Consider the following 17445-nt stretch of genomic DNA (forward strand, 5'->3'; position numbering starts at 1 on the left):
CGTGGGCTCGGGCTTATATGGTCATGCAGCATGTGTGCTTGTGTTTGCTTGTGTGTGTGTGTGTGTGTGTGTGTGTGTGTGTGTGTGTGTGTGTGTGTGTGTGTGTGTGTGTGTGTGTGTGTGTGTGTGTGTGTGTGTGTGTGTGGTGTTGGGTGTATTGGTGTTGAACAAGCATGAAACTATTATGGAAAGATGTAGATATGTGTCTGTCTTTACACATCAAAATCCTTATTTTATTCAGGATGTATCGTTAAAGAATCAGGAACAAAGATAGATATTAGTTTCCCCTGTGTGAATACAATATGCATGTGTGTGTGTGTGTTATGCCTCTCTGCATGTGTGTGAAGTTGATGTTATTCTATCTTTCCTGTGCGACAACATCGCAGCTCTTGTTATATTTGTCTGCGTTATCGGGAGTGCAGGTGTATTGTCTTTTCCTCCTCTCCCTCTCCTCTGCTCCCCTCTCCTCCCCCCTCTCTGCTGAGTATCAGTCTGAGCTCAGATCAGTGTGTGTGTGTTGTTGCCAGCAGCACTGCAGTCTCCCAGCTCTGGACCTGCGCCGCTTACTCAGCACTCAGGACTCCAACACTTGACTTCCCAAAACAAGCCGATGGGACACACACAAGCACACACAAGCACACACAAACACACACAAGCACAAACAAACACACACAAGCACAAACAAACACACACAAGCACACGCAGATTATATTATCGCTTTTTACAGCATTATGGTGTGGTATTATTGCTGTCTGTTATATTATTACTCGCATTAAATATGCATGCACAGTAACAGATGTGCTCACACATGTATATAATCCAATAATTTCATACTTTATGCAAGCAAGTGTACACAGAGCGACACGGTGGACATTTGCTGAGGTACACACAGATGCACCGTCGGTTTCTGCCTGCAGAGGCAGAGTTCATGCAGATTAGAGGTGCGAGGAATGATTCATTAAATTGATTAGTCTGCCAATTCTTTTCTCAGTGAATCATCTCTGTCTGTTCTGTAAAATGTCAAAGAACTAGGCAACAACAAAGACAGATGCCTTAGTGACCTTTACTTTCACGTCGGACAAAAAAAAGCAGCAAATCTTCTCATATAAAAAGGCTGCAACCAGATAGACAAAAATATTAGTAAAGGATAAGTCAATTAGTCATGCCTCTCAGTCTATAAACGATAATAGATAACATCTAATGTGGACAGACAATATATATATAATACATACAGTATAGCGGACATAATGTAAATTCCCATATTACAGTACCTTTTCCCATGTAACCTTACTTTGTTAGGTAAAGTGTACTTTAATTAGTGGTCAGCTTTTTTGCATTTATAATGAGATTACTTTAATTCCGGATATGAAATACAAGATGTGTCCACATTCTAAAAGATTTGGTGGAATCATACATTATACAGAATATCTGGTTTAAAAGAAAATCTATTTCCTGGGATTTCTTGCTAAGATGGCTCCAGCGCTCTTGGTGTCTCAGTTTCCCAAAGACCCAGGAGCTATAAACACAGTAGCAGTGGTATAGAAATGCTGTGTCTAGTGAAACAATGGCCACTTTGTACAGCTCCTGGTTTAAATCTATATTGATGACAGAGTCAAGTTCCACACCAGCCTGACTGACTGTATGTGAGACAAAAGGGCTGAATCATGTGTGTGTAAGTGTGTTTATTTGTTTTGAATGTTTGTTACCTGTGCAAGTTTACTGAGGGCATGTCCGCGTGCGTGTGCGTGTATGTGTGTGCGTGTATGTGTGTGTGTATGTGTGTGTGTGTGTTTGTGTGTGTTTGTGTGTGTGTGTGTGTGCATGTGTGCATGTGTGTGTGCGTTCGTGTGTGTGTGTGTGTTGCAGTGATTCATCATTCATTAGTGCAGCCCTGGCAGTGCCATAGATCTCTTTAGCTTTCCAAGCTATGGATTCCAATTTGCTGCAAGCCTGGGACTTTTATTATGAGGATATTGATTTGAATTTCATAGTGGGCTCAATAATGCTGGGTGGTAAACAGAGGATTTGGTCTTGGCTCAGATAAACAGACCAATTCCTGAGAAAGGGGACACAAAACAGACACAATAAATATCGCACTAGACGGATTACAGCTGCAGCATTTTACTGACTACACTTCCTTCATAAAAAAGGAATTTCAAAAGACAAATTGTAAAAGACGACATTACACTTTATCGCTATGTTGTGTAGAGACACTAGTGTTCTCTAACAGAATGGGAATCAAACCCACAGCAATGTAGAGGTTTACAGGATCACCACAATTCAGGCTGTGACTTTAAAACAGATTCCAGCCTCAGGAAGATGCTGTTGCGATATGTTTTTTTTTTCTTTCAGAGATACATTAGCTCTACTGAGTTTGTCCTAATCTGTCAAACTCTAATTGTAGAAACAGAAGTTTCCTCTGCTCTAAATACAGCTCATTAGTGTCGCTGACAGTTAGAAGTGCCGCTAACCACAGCAGTTTCTGCCTCGCTTTCTCTTCAGCTTTCAGTGATCCATTAACATTTGGAGAAAAGGAACTGACACCTGGGGAAAAAATTTTACTTCAAGAGGTAGACAATTCCATGACAATATTTTATTTTACTGAGGAATCAACTATATCACTGATTTCCGATGTGAAGAGTCAAAACTAAACTTTTTTTTCTTCTTCTCTCCTGAGGGGTTGTATTTACTCTTTCTGCATAATTTAAAGCTGCACTAGACAATATATTAATGTTATACAAAACTACTGTATAGGTTTTTCTTTGAGTGACAAATCACAAAGTATTATCACTGGACTTTGCAGTTCCCCTCCACTCTACTGAGTATTTTAGCATCTTTCAGACCATAACTTTAAAGGTTTCCTGTGGAGTTTCCATCGTTATGTCTACTTCTGCCTTTTCTTCTCTCGCACATTGTGGCATATCTTTGCTCTTTACTGCCATCTGCTTATCAGTGGAGTAGTGAATTGTGTCATTCAATATGTAAACATAACAGTGTCAAGTTCCTTAATGTTTTTATTATCAGTTTCCCCCTATGTCTGATTCGTCAGTTAGTTAGTTAGTTAGTTAGTTGTAACATAGTGGAGGACTTAGCAGCAGATATAGTCTTCTTTTCTTTTTTAAACGATCTGTCACTTGTTATAAACAAATTTACAGCAGGAATGTCACTTGAGTCTTAATCTCTTATATCTTGTGTATAAATATTGAATTATTGACTGCCAGTGTGTTGAAATGCTCCCGCAGGCTGCAGCATGTCCACAGTTTGTTAAAAGTTGAAATGCGTTTGTCTTCTGTCTTTGCGTCCAGCTCTGTTCCATACTGCAATATCATCTGTGCCCTCCCCAAACTGTCTCCTTCACTCCTTCAGAAAAAAGAAAAAGGAAAGAGAGATGGACTCTGGCTCTTTTTTCTTCTCTCTCTCTCTCGCTCACACACGCTCCCTGTTGATTGAGGCCTCCTCTGTGGCCAATCTCTCAGCAGTGGTCGTACTCCTGCGCAACAGGGACATTTTAATCAAACTCCGAGCAGGAAACACAGGCATGAAATATGAATGTTGTATAAGCAATCATCAGCAGGGCTTTCTGATAAGCCTATAAATAATACAAATGAAAATTATGTAAACGGATAGGGTGACAAGAGGAGAAAAAAAACATTTTAGAAATCCCTCTGCCACTCATGCATCACCACATGACCAATATATATACCTGTTAGTATAAATCATATGGTTTGTTTAAATCTCAAGAAGGTTTTTATGTCATATCAGCATTTTTGTATTGCAGTAGCGAGTAAATCTTTGATAATGAATACATTATTTTAGAGAACATCCCTTCATGCTTCTGTGATGCCTCTATCTCAAGTATCAAGGGGCCTAATGAGGAGTCTGAGGAGTTTTTGTCACTTGTGATTATGTTTCTCATTAGCATTATTTCCCTTAAAGCTCTGCACATCACATTTATCATTCTTACTGTTTTCCCTCACCGCTTTCTCTCACTGCATGGTAATGATGCTGCAGCCAGTTCGCCGCAGCCAGAAGAAGCCGGAAAAACGCAGAGAGAAAACAATTAACGGCACACCAAACACCCTGAGGGTTCATATGTTCCTGATCGTATCGTGCAAGCCTTGTAAAGACATAAATATGCTGCAGGGTACGACGAGAGTTGCAGTGGGTGATGGGTTTGTTCCCTGGCAGCCTGGGAAGGATATAGAGGAGTTAAAGTTGAGCAGTACAAGGAGGATGTAAAGTGACTCCAAACGAGGTTCCGCATGGGGGGTTATTGTAGGTCAGGAGAGAAGCTGTGTCTGGCCAAGTCAGACACAATAGAAGTCGAGGAGAGATTTGGCTCGACTCGGACGCATGGATCTGTGCGTGGGTGTGCACAACAGAGGGATAAACCAAAGGGCAGAGGTGTTTTCTGAAAAATGTGCCAGTTATTGCAGTGTCTGGGAGTATCAAGCCGGAAAGGAGGTGTCAGACAGTGGGGACCTTATTTTTGAAATGTAGGACATGTGCAGAGGAAGAGGTGGCAGTGGTGTGCGTAGCGGCTTGAGGGGGAGGAGGCGTGGATGCAGAGGTGAAAAAAAGGAAAACGCAGGGTGTTCTCCAAAAGCTGGGCAGCCACTGCAGAGCCTGTGGCTGAGATTTTATTTGTCAGAGTTTTGCTATGCTGCTGCTGCACCACTGAATCGATGAGGGGAGAGGGGAGGAGAGAGGAGGAAGGGGAGGATGAGGAGGGTCGGCCCGATCAGGGTTGTTTCACCGCAGTGGAGGCCCATCTGCGTCTCTCTCTCTCCTGCTGTCGTTCTTCCCAAAGTCTCATCTGTCCGTCTTTGCTTGTATTACTGTCACTTCCCGTCCTCATCCTCTGTTACCTCCAGACGGGACTCTGCTCTCTGATACCTGGCGCCCTGCTGTCCAACACTAATCTGCCAACCTCAGGAGTTGTCTCAGCGCGGCTGTGTGCAGGCTACACACACACAGCTAGCCAACACCTGCACATTTCCTTATTAGCTGCATCAGCGTCTGCCAAACATCAACTTAGCACAATTACTCTAAACTTCTAGAGTTTGTCTGTGAAGCTCTTGAACTAGCAGCCGGTGTGTATATCAGCGGTGTCAGTCCTTCGGTCGGATAATCACTGATCCAGGCCATTTGATGAGATGAGATAGTGACTTAAGCTAATTGACATGGCATGAGACACCGTTTTCTGTTCTGCTACTGTCCCCCCGTGAGAAACATTAGAACAGTCTCATAAAAACATGTTCAAGTGATGGAACCTTTCGTTGTTTGTTGTAATTACGACAGGAGTAAATCAAGAAGTCAAGAAAACATCAGACTTTATCAAGGTTTGTTTCCCCTTCCCAACAGAATGTTGTCCATGACCCCTTTTTAATCTTAAACTTATGTAGTAGCCATGGCGATGACGGTCTCCTAACAAAGTTATTATTCTAACCATAGACTGAATACAAAGATGGATGTCAAAACAGCCTCCAAGAGTGAAGCCAAACCATCTTGATCACTCTCCCGGAGGCTGGCTGCAGTATAAGTCAGAAATCTCCTCCATGTTAGGGATGGGACATGGCACAAACTAAAAGGTCAAGCATTTGATACTTTTTTCTCAGAGAGGATTTTTGTCACCTGAGGTAGTTCTTATCACACTGTTTGTTCAAGTGCTTATTTTTCTGGTCCGTTTGTTTTTATTTAGTTATTTGATTTGATAAAAACAGAGTGAAAGATCATGATTGACAGCATAGACTGGTGATTAGTCAGAGTGTGTGTATCAGCAGGACCTTAATGCTTTGGCTCCACAACACAATCCCTACTGCACAGACTCTTTTGACTCCCACTGTGATTAAAAGCACAAGAGGGTGGCCCCTGTAGCTGGGAGATATTACCTTCGTTTTACCTTTACAATGGTGAGAGTGGAGAAGTGTCATCCATCTTTTTCTAAAGAATCTAGGGTTTAAATCAAAACCTTTTTCCCATCAACCTAGCCAAGTTGTTTTTGTGACAATACCAAGCCAAACCTAACTATTGTATTCACATCATCCAACAGATGTATCAATCACAGATGTAAAATGGCTTTGGAAAACAGAAAAAAGTTAGATTCTATCTGATAGATGTGTTGTTCTGAAGGGCATTCACAAACATTACAAACATTTGTATGACACATGTGGAGTGAGTGTGTTGTAATGACGATGAACCACTTTCACAATGTGTGGTAGGTCTGCACTGTGAAATCCGAGGGTTTAAAAGCAACATTCAAATCGTACCTCTCTGAGTAGACTTTAAAAATGTATTTGAGCAAATGTTAAAATGTTATCATTGATGAAATATATTCTTTTACATGATTATGTCAGCTTTTGACATCTAATGTACTGAGGTATACATATAAATAATAGGTTGTGACTGTATAGGAGATTATACTTTATATTTTCAGTCAGACCCAGACAAGCTTCAGCTTTTCAGTATTTGTGCTAAGCTAAGCTAACTAGCTGGCTATAACATCATAGTAACTGTACAGATATGAGTGTGGTAATGTATTTTGTATATTTCCAAAAGTGTTGAGCTAATTTTTTCAGAATTGATGCTCGGTCACAGCCCCACTTTAGTGGAATGACAGTTCCTCGAAAAATAGGTCAACACACTGATAAGAGAAGAAAACACTGATATCAGATCAATACTCAGTATCGACGTATAGCCTGATCTCGGAATCAGTATCATAATGTAATCACATCACTGAGCGGCTACTTTCAGAGCTGTCTGATTCCTCTGAAGGTTTGCAGCAGGTCACACCCACTGCCCATGTGGGTCGCTATTTGCAGCCCTGCTAACGATGAATAATCATTATGCTCTTAGTATGAACCACAGTGTCTCGTTACTGATTCATCACGAATAACACGTTTGTGTGAATCGTGACTATCAGTTCATCAGAGGTCAGTTTGAAGAATGTGACAGTGTTTTTCTAATATGATCCATGTGTTTCAAATCCATCTAATGTTGTGCCTGTGTAAGTGGGATGTGTATGATGTGTTTTTGGTTGTGTGTCCAGCTTGAGCTGTGCTTTGTTCAGAGGCAATTAATTCACTTGTTTACAAAAGGCTGTAATAGTTGTGGTTTGTTTGCGTGTGTGTGTTTCAGTGTGCGTGGTTTTGCACGACACCGAGAGAGAGAGAGAGAGAGAGAGAGAGACATAGAGTAAATTAGGACAAAAGAGAGCGAGAGGGAAGCTGATGGAAGGGAGCAGGAAACCAGACCAAACATGGGCACAGGTGACGCACAGAGGATACCCAGTTTCCATAGCAACAGGCAGGTGCAAGACACTGGCAGCTAATCTCCCATTCGATCTGCTGAGGTGAAACATTTGCATGCACATCGCCGCGTGAGTAGCCCATTTCTCTCTCTCACACACACACACACACAGAAAATGTACACAGACACAGCGTAATTCTTCGAGGTAAATACACACGAAGAACCCTGCCGAGAGAAATGATGAAAAGAAGACAGGAGTAGGGCAAGTGCCATAACAAACACACGTACAGTCTGTGAACATGTTGGCAGCAATTGAGAATATGACACTGCCCAACCAGGAGCCTGACCTTGATGACCCCACATACTCATACTGAGAAGCACCTGGCGCACTGAGGCTAGGCGGGGAGGAGGATGAAAGAGGGCTGACATAAAGGGGAGAGGAGGAGAAGGATGAGGCAGAGAGTGAGAGCGAGAATGAAGGGGTAGGGGAGCAGGGGGAAAGCAGTGTTGATCCGTCCCTGGGGGGGTGTGAGACATGATCAAGAGGTGGGAGACGGGCAGGGGGGGGTTGGGTAGTGTGTGTTGAGGAGGAACAGAGAGAAAAAAGAGAGCAGTTAGCGGAGGAGGGGAGGAGGTGAGAGAGTTGAGGAAGAAGGGAGGAAAAGTTAAAGGAAGGGAAGGCAGCTATATGGAGTATCTGAACCAGATCTGTTGTCTGGGTATTTTAAAGGGTGATGGGATAAAACAAAGTGCTGTTACGACTTCTGAAGCATCAGCTAGTTGGATGGAAGACATTAATCTTACCATCCTCCAATATGTCAACATTTCTGCTTATTTTGGTTTGAATCAGTCTTATGCAAGATTTCTGCAATTACATCATTGCTCAAATGACACTGAGGCCTTATTGTTTTTATTGTAGAACTAGACTTAGGTCCTATGATTTGCACAACGTGTTGTGTGTGTTTAGCTCTCCTAAAGGCAGGGTGAAAAAACAGCCATCAGCGGCCACGGGCAAGAACCAATAGCTTTAAATATCACAATCCAGGCACACACTAGGAAAGTCATACCTGGAAGGCATTCAGAGCTACACTCATTAGGATAGACAGAAAATAGCTGGGAAGGTTAAGAATAAAAGGTGTTGACTTCAAACCCTGTAAAGATTTTCACCTCAACACTCCTTGTTAGACACTTTCAGCTTCAAAAAGTTTCAGAAATTGTTAGACATAGACCCAAGAATTCACTTTAACCTATTTAACTAGGCTCGCTATTCCAAAGTCATAGTGACCATTTAAAAATGTGAATCCTTGCTGGCAATTCAGTTGCTTTTAATGACTGTAGAGAAGCTAATCTGAGCTAAATGCTAACTTCAGACTGATAAGATTATACTGTTTACCAAGTAACATTTACCATGTGACCTTTCTAAGTTAAGGTTGAATTTGAACTGCTTACCAAATCTGGAATCGTTCTGCTTGTTATGTAATTTGGAAAATCCGATGCTCTCATTTCGAAACCACAAATCAGAGGCGGGCGAGTCTGCAGGAACTTAACAAAGGCAATGACATGAAACAAACCACCATTAACATCAAACTGTCTATTCTCCCTTTGCCAAAACAGCATCACAACACACAAAACTAAGATAGGAACAGTTACAGTAATGTTTGCACTCTGTAGGGGAGCTCTCTGTGATGATGCAGTCAGGCTACCGTTATCTTGTTTCCTAAGCCTTTGGGTTATCAGTGTTGTATTTGAAAAGTGTGAAGAACACAGGCAGTTGTGTCAGCGATGAAATAGTCAAGCTAACTTAAGCTAATTTTCAATTTTAACTTGTTACTGGTGGTTTTTGCATTTGCTTAATTGCTGAGAATGTTATTGTGAAATGAGTCTCAGGGCAGTCTTCATTGGGTTTTCTGGTTGCTTTGGATACCATCTGGCATGAGGGGCTTTGAAGACAGTTTGTAGCTCAGCAGAAAGCGGAGGAGGTTTGAGAAATTGTATTCGTTCAAATTCTCTTTGTCTTGAGTGTGGTTAGCAGCTTTTAGACTTCCCCTGTTGTGTCCTGTGTGGTAACTCCATTTTATTTTGTTTGAAGATATGGACATTTAATTGCTGTGAAATATATTGTATAATAAATTCATCTCACAGTGACTCGACTACCAGAAATGTCTTCATGATGGTTTATTTGGGCTTGATTGCTTGAATCTGGGAAAGGTGTCAAGGAATTGGGGAGTAAAGTAGGAAGGTAAGGCCGGGCTAAGGAAAGCAGATAGGACAGTTGAATGATGAGAAGAAATGCATTTGTTGGTGTAAAATTGGATTGCATTTAATTTGTACCATGTGCAACTGCCTCTACTTCCCACATAAACACTGAGAGATGTCTTATGTTCCCTAGGCCGAAACTGTAGCTCATTGCATTTTTCTGATCACTGGGCATTTCAATGCAGCAAGGCAATCTCAGCTGTTCCAACATTTCCACACACACACAGTTAATGTGCAATTTTATATACGCAGATATGCCCATATGGGAGACGGAGAGTACACACATTTTGAGTTCAGTCAGCAGCAGTGTGCCACTTCCTGTGAGCAAGCCAGGAGGGACGTTAGATTCTGGGCCAGTGCACTACAGCAACTTCTGTTCTGCTTGTTTCCTCTTCCTCTGCTGAATGGTAACATTACCTGTGTCACATTACCTTATCTTATGTTTCTTTATGTGACACTACCTGGGGCTTGTGTAAGATTAAGATACTTAATAACTGGGATGACCCGTGTGATGCTCTGTTTTCCTGCTCTGTCCGGCTGCTTCGCCCTCCTCTGCCCCGTGCCACTCTGTTCTCTGCTGTTTACACACAAACCTCAGCTGTTGATTCACAGATACTGCATACCACCTGAAGTCTGTTCTAGAGAGGAGAAGAGAGGGTGTTTGAACCAAAATGGAGATGAAAACATGGTGGGTAGAGTAAGTAAGTGCAAGGCCGACAAACAAAAGAAAAATAGAAATGCCAAGGACAGAAAATAAATAGGGCAGTGAGGTGTAGAGCTGCAGGTCGATGTGGATCGATTCTCCCTCTGACAACCATCCTCGCCATCGGATACAAGACCTTCAGTCCCACACTTATCAATGTCGCCACTCACTCCCGATCTATCAATACCTCAATTATCAGATAGAATGTCACTCTCCCCAGTGGGCTGGATGAGACCGAACCCATTCTTCATGCACATCTTTGTTGACTTTGTTTGCTCACAGCTCAGTGCCTCTGTAAAGACGAGACAAACAACAGGCCTGCAGATAAACATGATGTGAAATGAGACAGAATTGGAAGCTGAGGCTGACTGAGTGAGTCAGTTTAAAGTACATTCAACTTTATGCTGCTTTATACATCTCCACGTTCCAAATGGAAATACTGTATATTTTGTGTTGCTTGACAACTACTGTAAAGTGTAATTGCAGGTTAAGATTTCTAAATGATTAGCATAAACATTTGTAGTTCCAATTTTTGCACATTTTAAATGATGCTTTCTTTAAATACATTTGTTCATGCGTATTTGCAAGTTAGTGCCACAAACTGTCACTCGTTAAATACTGTGAACCCAGCAATGGCAGACATTGATTTTAATTAGTTATTTGATGACAAAATTTAAAATCACCCAAACAATTAGTTGATTAAGCCATAACATAAATATAGTGAAGTAGAAAGTACAAAATGTTCATATGAATTGTAATGAGGTTGGAGCATAAAGAAGCATAAAACTCAAGTGTTACGAAATAATTGGGTTTCCTGCCAATGGAAAATCTCTAGAGCAAAAGTAAAAAGGAGTTTATATGCACTTAAATTCTACCACTGCTGTTTTATACGAGTTGAATCTGCCCTGGCAAATACAAACAACCTTAATCAGATGGAGCGTTTCAACACCACAGACACATGATAGATGCAACGTCGTGACAAGCTCTCCACAGACGGATGAAGCAGCGGTTTAATAGTATGCTTGGTACAATGACTAAGGACTGATATTTTAAGAGGGAGAGAGAGAGAGAGGCAGATTTTAGTGCTGAGTCACAGCAAGGCTGCTACTGCTGCTGCAGCACCCTCCCCCTCACTGAAGCGCACAGCCTGGCTGACTGGCTTCATCCTGCCCTCCTTCTCCTCATACATGCACACACATATTCACACTATCCCCTATCTGTACATCCATGTCTGCCTCAAGCCTCTATCCAGTCCATTCTGTCCTTTCTGGATCTTTCACGTCTCTTTTCTCTTTTTAAGCTTATACCTCCAATGGTTTTTTTTTTTTGCCTCGTCACTCTTTCACAAATCCCCCCCCCCCCCCCCCCCTCCTCTTCTCCTTCCTCAGTTCCTCCAGCCACCCACCTTCTCTGTGAAGTGTAATTAAGAATGAAATCAGTCAGGGGGTGGGGGACGGGACTTCGGGGTGCCCGAGCTTGTCTGCCACAGAACTGATAATGCTGTGGCTAATCTTCTACCCCACTCGTGTTTTGCTCTCTGACCGTGAGATGAAGCATCACTAAAGCCAGGCTCTCCATCCACTGGCCTCCCAAGACACATGCACACACACACACTCACACACACACACTCTCACTCACACACACACACACACACACACACACACACACACTCTCACTCACACACTCACACACACACACACAAACACACACACACACACCCTGCAAATACCACTCGGACTTCTAAGGCCTTCTCTGCAAAGTTAGACAGTCTCTTTAATCTCCGCACAAAGCAAAGATACAGAAAGCATTAATGGATGAGAAGACCAAGAAAAGTGAAAGAAGGATGAGATGTTGAAGATTTAACTCTTTCAATGGCAGTGCTCTGTTCATTTGTTCTCATCTGAATAATCAACATCTCACCATCTGATGGAAGAATATAGTCAAATGCTAGTGCTAATACTCCTCACACTCCGCAGTGTTAAGACTTCATCAAAGTGTTCGATCTTCAGCTGCTCTGTGGAGGATAAAATGTGAGAGATAAGCAGCAGATGTGCCTGAGGGATGTTTCCAGCAATAAGACAATGCCCGGTTCACACAGCTGATAACCTTTCTAGACAAAAACATTATATTAATTGGAAATTCTCTCCGTTAATAGATTAACTTTTAGAATTGGATTGACCTGAATCAAGTCTGAGATATATTTTTTCTCTAATCTGGTGCTCGGGGAGTGAAAGGAGGCAGATTTATTTTGGATAATAATGCAGAGTCCCTGGAAGACACATTTAGGTATTTCTAGTTCTAAATGCTGATAAATATATCATGGATCAATGTATGATGAAATTAAATATCAAATATTAAAGTAATCCTGAGATTTGGGAATAACAGTTTCCATAACAAGGCATCTAGCAGCTCTTTTTAGGAGTTGGTGGAGACCAAAACAGAGCAAAAAGGAAAGTGAAGTGGCAGGAACATGACTCAGTGATCCAATGATTTGATCATTTTGCTCGGTATCTGCTGGATGTGTAAATATGCAACAGTTTGCTGTATCAACTGAACACGTGAGTGGATGTGTGTTTCCTTCACAGCTTGCTTCTGCTGGCCCCAGGTGGTTAAAATAAACATTGTTTTCCGGTAAAAGTTATATACCACTAAGGGACAATATCAACAAAGCCAGGTCCTACATAATTATTATTTCCAGTATATTTAATACATCTATTAGGTTATTTCAGCATAGCTGTGTTTAATTACTGACACTCAGAAACCTTGAGGCAGCACAGGAGGAGGATAGTTCTTTGCCCCATTGGCCTCAAATGGATATAATGGTGTGTGTGTGTTTGTTGTGTGTGATGCACCATCGCTCCATGACAATAGTTTGTAAGACCTGCAAAATTTAATTTTAAAGCACAATTTATCTTTATTTCTGCTCATGTATTTTATAACCCATTCCTTGTAGAATATATTTAGTATCACATAGAGTTTATTGCATTATTTAACAGCTGTGGCTCTTCATTTTGACTTAAAAACCTGTTTACTGCAAAATAATTCATTAGTTTGGGTTTCCGGGAAGAGTTTAGTGTCCCTAAATGAACAAAAGGCTCTCAGGGACAGTGCAACCTCGTGGTAAAACGTAATGGGAACCACTGAAGACATTCCTCTGAGATTCTGCTCCATGTTGACACGACTGCATCCCATCATTTCTGCAGATTTGTCAAGCTATCAATCTCCTGTTCTAGCCCGTCCCAAAGGTGTTCTGTCGATTTAGTTCTGGTGACTGAGGAGCCAGCTAAAGTTCACTAAACTCTGATCCCACAGAAGCATCAGATTTAGTCTTTGGCTGACAGGTGTGGTCCTCCACTGTAGTAATATCATCCATCTAAAGATTTGTTGTGTTGTACTTCCAGAGAGGCTTCTCTGCTCACCACAGTTGTAAAAGGTGGTTAAATGAGTTGCAAGAGCCGGTCTACTCTAAGTGGCTCATTCTCCCCAGACTCTTCCTTTCCTCATCATAGATATATCTGTCTGCAGAACTTAAATTTGTTATGTAACAAACAGTCTGTCTGGCACCAACAGTCATGCCACAGACAAAGTCATTAAGATTGACATAAACATTAACTGAATTTCCTGACCTGTATCTACAGGATTGTATGCATTGCACTGCTACCATATGATTACCCGACTGGACGGCTACATGAATAAGTGAGTCCCTATAAAGGTATTTGGTGAGTGAACATGCAAGCTCTTTCTTCTGGTGAGGTCTTATGAAGCATTACATTATTTTTGACATATATAAACCATATTCAACTTATAAGATTTCCACCAATAAACCCCATTTCAGTAAATTTTGCTTGGGCTCAGAGTCAATTACTGTGACATGTACTCTTACTGGGTCACTTTTGTATTAAAGAAGTTAAGGTTATTAAAGCATATATTGTACAGGCCCCCCTGCAGCTGGTCTGGGGCCCTCAGATGCCTATGGACCCCAGTTTGGAAACACCTTCCATTTGAATGCGATCCTGTTTCTCTTGCCTCCCGTCAGACACTCAATGCTCCACTTCCATCTTTTCCTAATTTGCTTTGTTATACGGCTGTGAATTGTTTTAGAGGAGAATGAATGAAGAAGTGACCTGTAGATTAATTCTCCTCACTTTTTACACACACACACACACACACACACACACACACACACACACACACACGCACACACACAGACACACACACACACACACACACACACACACACACACACACACTTTCTTCTTACACATACATGGAGTCTCCACACACCCCTCGCTCTATTCTCCTCTCCTCGGGCTTTCCTCTCCAAATGGATTTTTCATGCAGAGTTATCATTATCATTAATTTAGGAGACAGGTTCGCTTCAGAGCAATTGAAGACACATTTGTTACAGTGCCAAGCGGAGGCAGCTGCTGGAGGAGAGGAGAGCGGGTACATTCCCATGCTGCTTAGTCCACACACGATCCAGTGTGGACGTGAGGAGAAAACATCAGTGGCTCTCATTCTATGTGAAAAACAGAAACAGTATTAGCACCTTATAGCATGGAGGAATATGAATATTGCTTGTTTTGATCTTTCCATGGAATGTGTTAATAATAAGATAATACTGGAATACTGGAGGTGAATATTCCCTTATTACATAAACTGTTGATTTCATTAAATGTCCCAAAAGTTACTTCAGTCCCTGTCACATCCATCAGTGAAAACCAGTCAGATTTCATTTGACATTTAATGAAGATAGTCCCATTGATACTGAATTGGAGGCCAACTTGAAGAGTGAGAGTGAGGTTCCCTAATATAATAATAAGCTTAATAATATTTGATTCGAATTTACAATGGGCTATGAAACGTTTACAATCCTCCTGTATTGCAAGTGGTAATTAGCAACTAGATGTGTCAAACTGAAATTATCCTATGGGCCAAATCTGTACTAATAGGCCTATATAGACCAAATCTGGTAGTCTACGAAAGATGAATACATCTATAGATATCCACTGTATAACCTGACATTGGCGTGATATGAGATACAAAACAGCAGCAGGCCTTTAATTCAAAACCATCTAAAATATTCAGTTGTTGTGTTGCTGTCCTGTGCAGCTGCCCATTGTATCAAAGACTTTCTGAAGTCTCTCTCTCTCTCCCTCTCTCGCTCTCCTTCTCTGACAAATATCTATTAAAAGCTGCTGATGACGTCAAAAGTGTCCGCCATCTTTGACGAGAGCTGCACTGCTGCCACGCTCCTCCATCCCCCCCATCACCGCCCCCCTCCCACTTGAAGAAGAAACGAGGAGGACTGAGTAGACGAGCAGTGCCTTTGCAGCATCCCAGTCATATACCGAGAGAGAAGGAGAGGGTCGGTATAGCTGTTGATATACGCAGACATTACCTCCCATACTGACTGCAGGGCACCGACAACAGGCGCAGGTAATGAGACATTTTCTCTGCTCCATCTTTGCCATGTCTTGCTTCACCCGGTTTGTGTTTTTGCACACTATGGAGCAGCAGAGGTTTGTGAAGGTCTGCTTAAATTCCATGCGTTATACCTACATGCTTCTGGGCTCCTAGTCGTTTTTGGGCGATGTGGTGGATGTTTTGCAGCGCTGTTCATAGTGTGAAGAGGAGAAAGGTTTGGAAGAAGGAGAGGAGGGAGGAAAGGAGGCAGTGAAGTCCCCGGGTGATAAATCTCAAACGCGCAGTGGATCGCCGAGGGGATGGATGCGGTGCGCTATAATGCGTATTATCCAATGTGGGCGTTTTCAGCAGGTTCAGCACCACGGACAGCGGCAGAGACAGAAAACACAAACGTCTCAACAGGTTCAGTCTGAGTCCAAACACAAATAATGCAGGGAGATTAGTTTAGATTGTGTTAAAACCATATTACGCTCAGCCGGTGTGGAACAGGGGGTTGTTCTCATCAGACAAACCCGTGTCGTGGCTGACCGAGACAGCTGCAGCAGGCAGCCCACAGACCGCTGGTGTGGCAGCAACACGGTGAAATCCATCACCGTGGCTGTGGCACACATGTCAGAGAGATAGAAGACAAGAAAACAAACACAATGTGTCTAAAAGAGGCGGATCTCTTACTGAGAGAATAATGGTAAACTGCGCCATGGTGGTGTCGTTGGGTTGGAGGAGGGTACAGCCGATATAAACAGGAGGGAGGGGACATGAAGCATGATCCAGCTCCTTGAATGCGCCTTTTCCTTTTATTTATTTCTTTTCGTTTTTTCTCTGAACGCAATGTCTTTGCATCACTAGCGGTCAAACGTGAGCTTCGTTTACGCAATGCTCAGATTTGGGCTTTGAAGGGGAGATCGGAAAATATCCCGGTGGGGGGGTGGGCGAGAAATGAAGGGGGGGGGGGGGGGGGGGACGCCGGGGAGGACCGCGGTGAAACCCGCACTATGACGCCCCCTCCCCCATTCTCCCACCACCTATCCCCCCCCCCCCCTCTCATTCATCCATCAATCCACGCATACATCCGTCACTGAGCCCTGTCTTGTCAATCGCGCGTGGTGCACGATTGGTGCTCTCCACAGGTGTTTGCTGCATTAACCTGCGGACACGCCACACACGGTGCCAGGGAAAGATCATACACGTTTTCTAACAGTGACCCAATAAGATTTAATTCTCTAAACCACTCAAGAGCTGTGCGGGTGTTTGCTGTTCCAAATTCCATTTCATATATGAACCACACTGAACACACGCTTCTCATGGAAAACGTGATCGATGTCTGCAGGTAGGCCCGTGGAGGTCCTGGTGACAAACACGAGTCAATGTGGGGATTCATGTGTGGAGGATAGACGCCATGTGCTGCCTGTTGTGCGCCGCTGCTGTGAGAGGTGCCCAAGCCTGGTGATGCCAGAACAGAGACGGGAGGATTGTTGGTTTGACGATGCGACAGATCCGATCGTGATGCCCTATTGATTTCTGATGCATCTGGTTTATTTAGCAGTTACTACCACATGGGGCGGTGGGTCTTGCTGGCTCACGGTCACCGGCAGATGCTTTGGGTTGATTTGTCACATCACTGAAAAATCCTGCAGTGGGCGCCGTACATTCCTTAAGTGGGTTTTTTCATGACCTTATTTGTGTTAAACACATAAGTAAACACATAGGCTATGAGTTCATGTAAAGGAAAGCCCAGTGGACACTGCCAGCTTTGTATTCATGACAATGGCACATTATGGCCTACAGCATTTAGATATCACAGTCACTCCCCC

Source organism: Pleuronectes platessa, chromosome 17 (genome assembly GCF_947347685.1).
Source record: "Pleuronectes platessa chromosome 17, fPlePla1.1, whole genome shotgun sequence".
In the NCBI taxonomy this organism is placed as follows: domain Eukaryota; kingdom Metazoa; phylum Chordata; class Actinopteri; order Pleuronectiformes; family Pleuronectidae; genus Pleuronectes; species Pleuronectes platessa.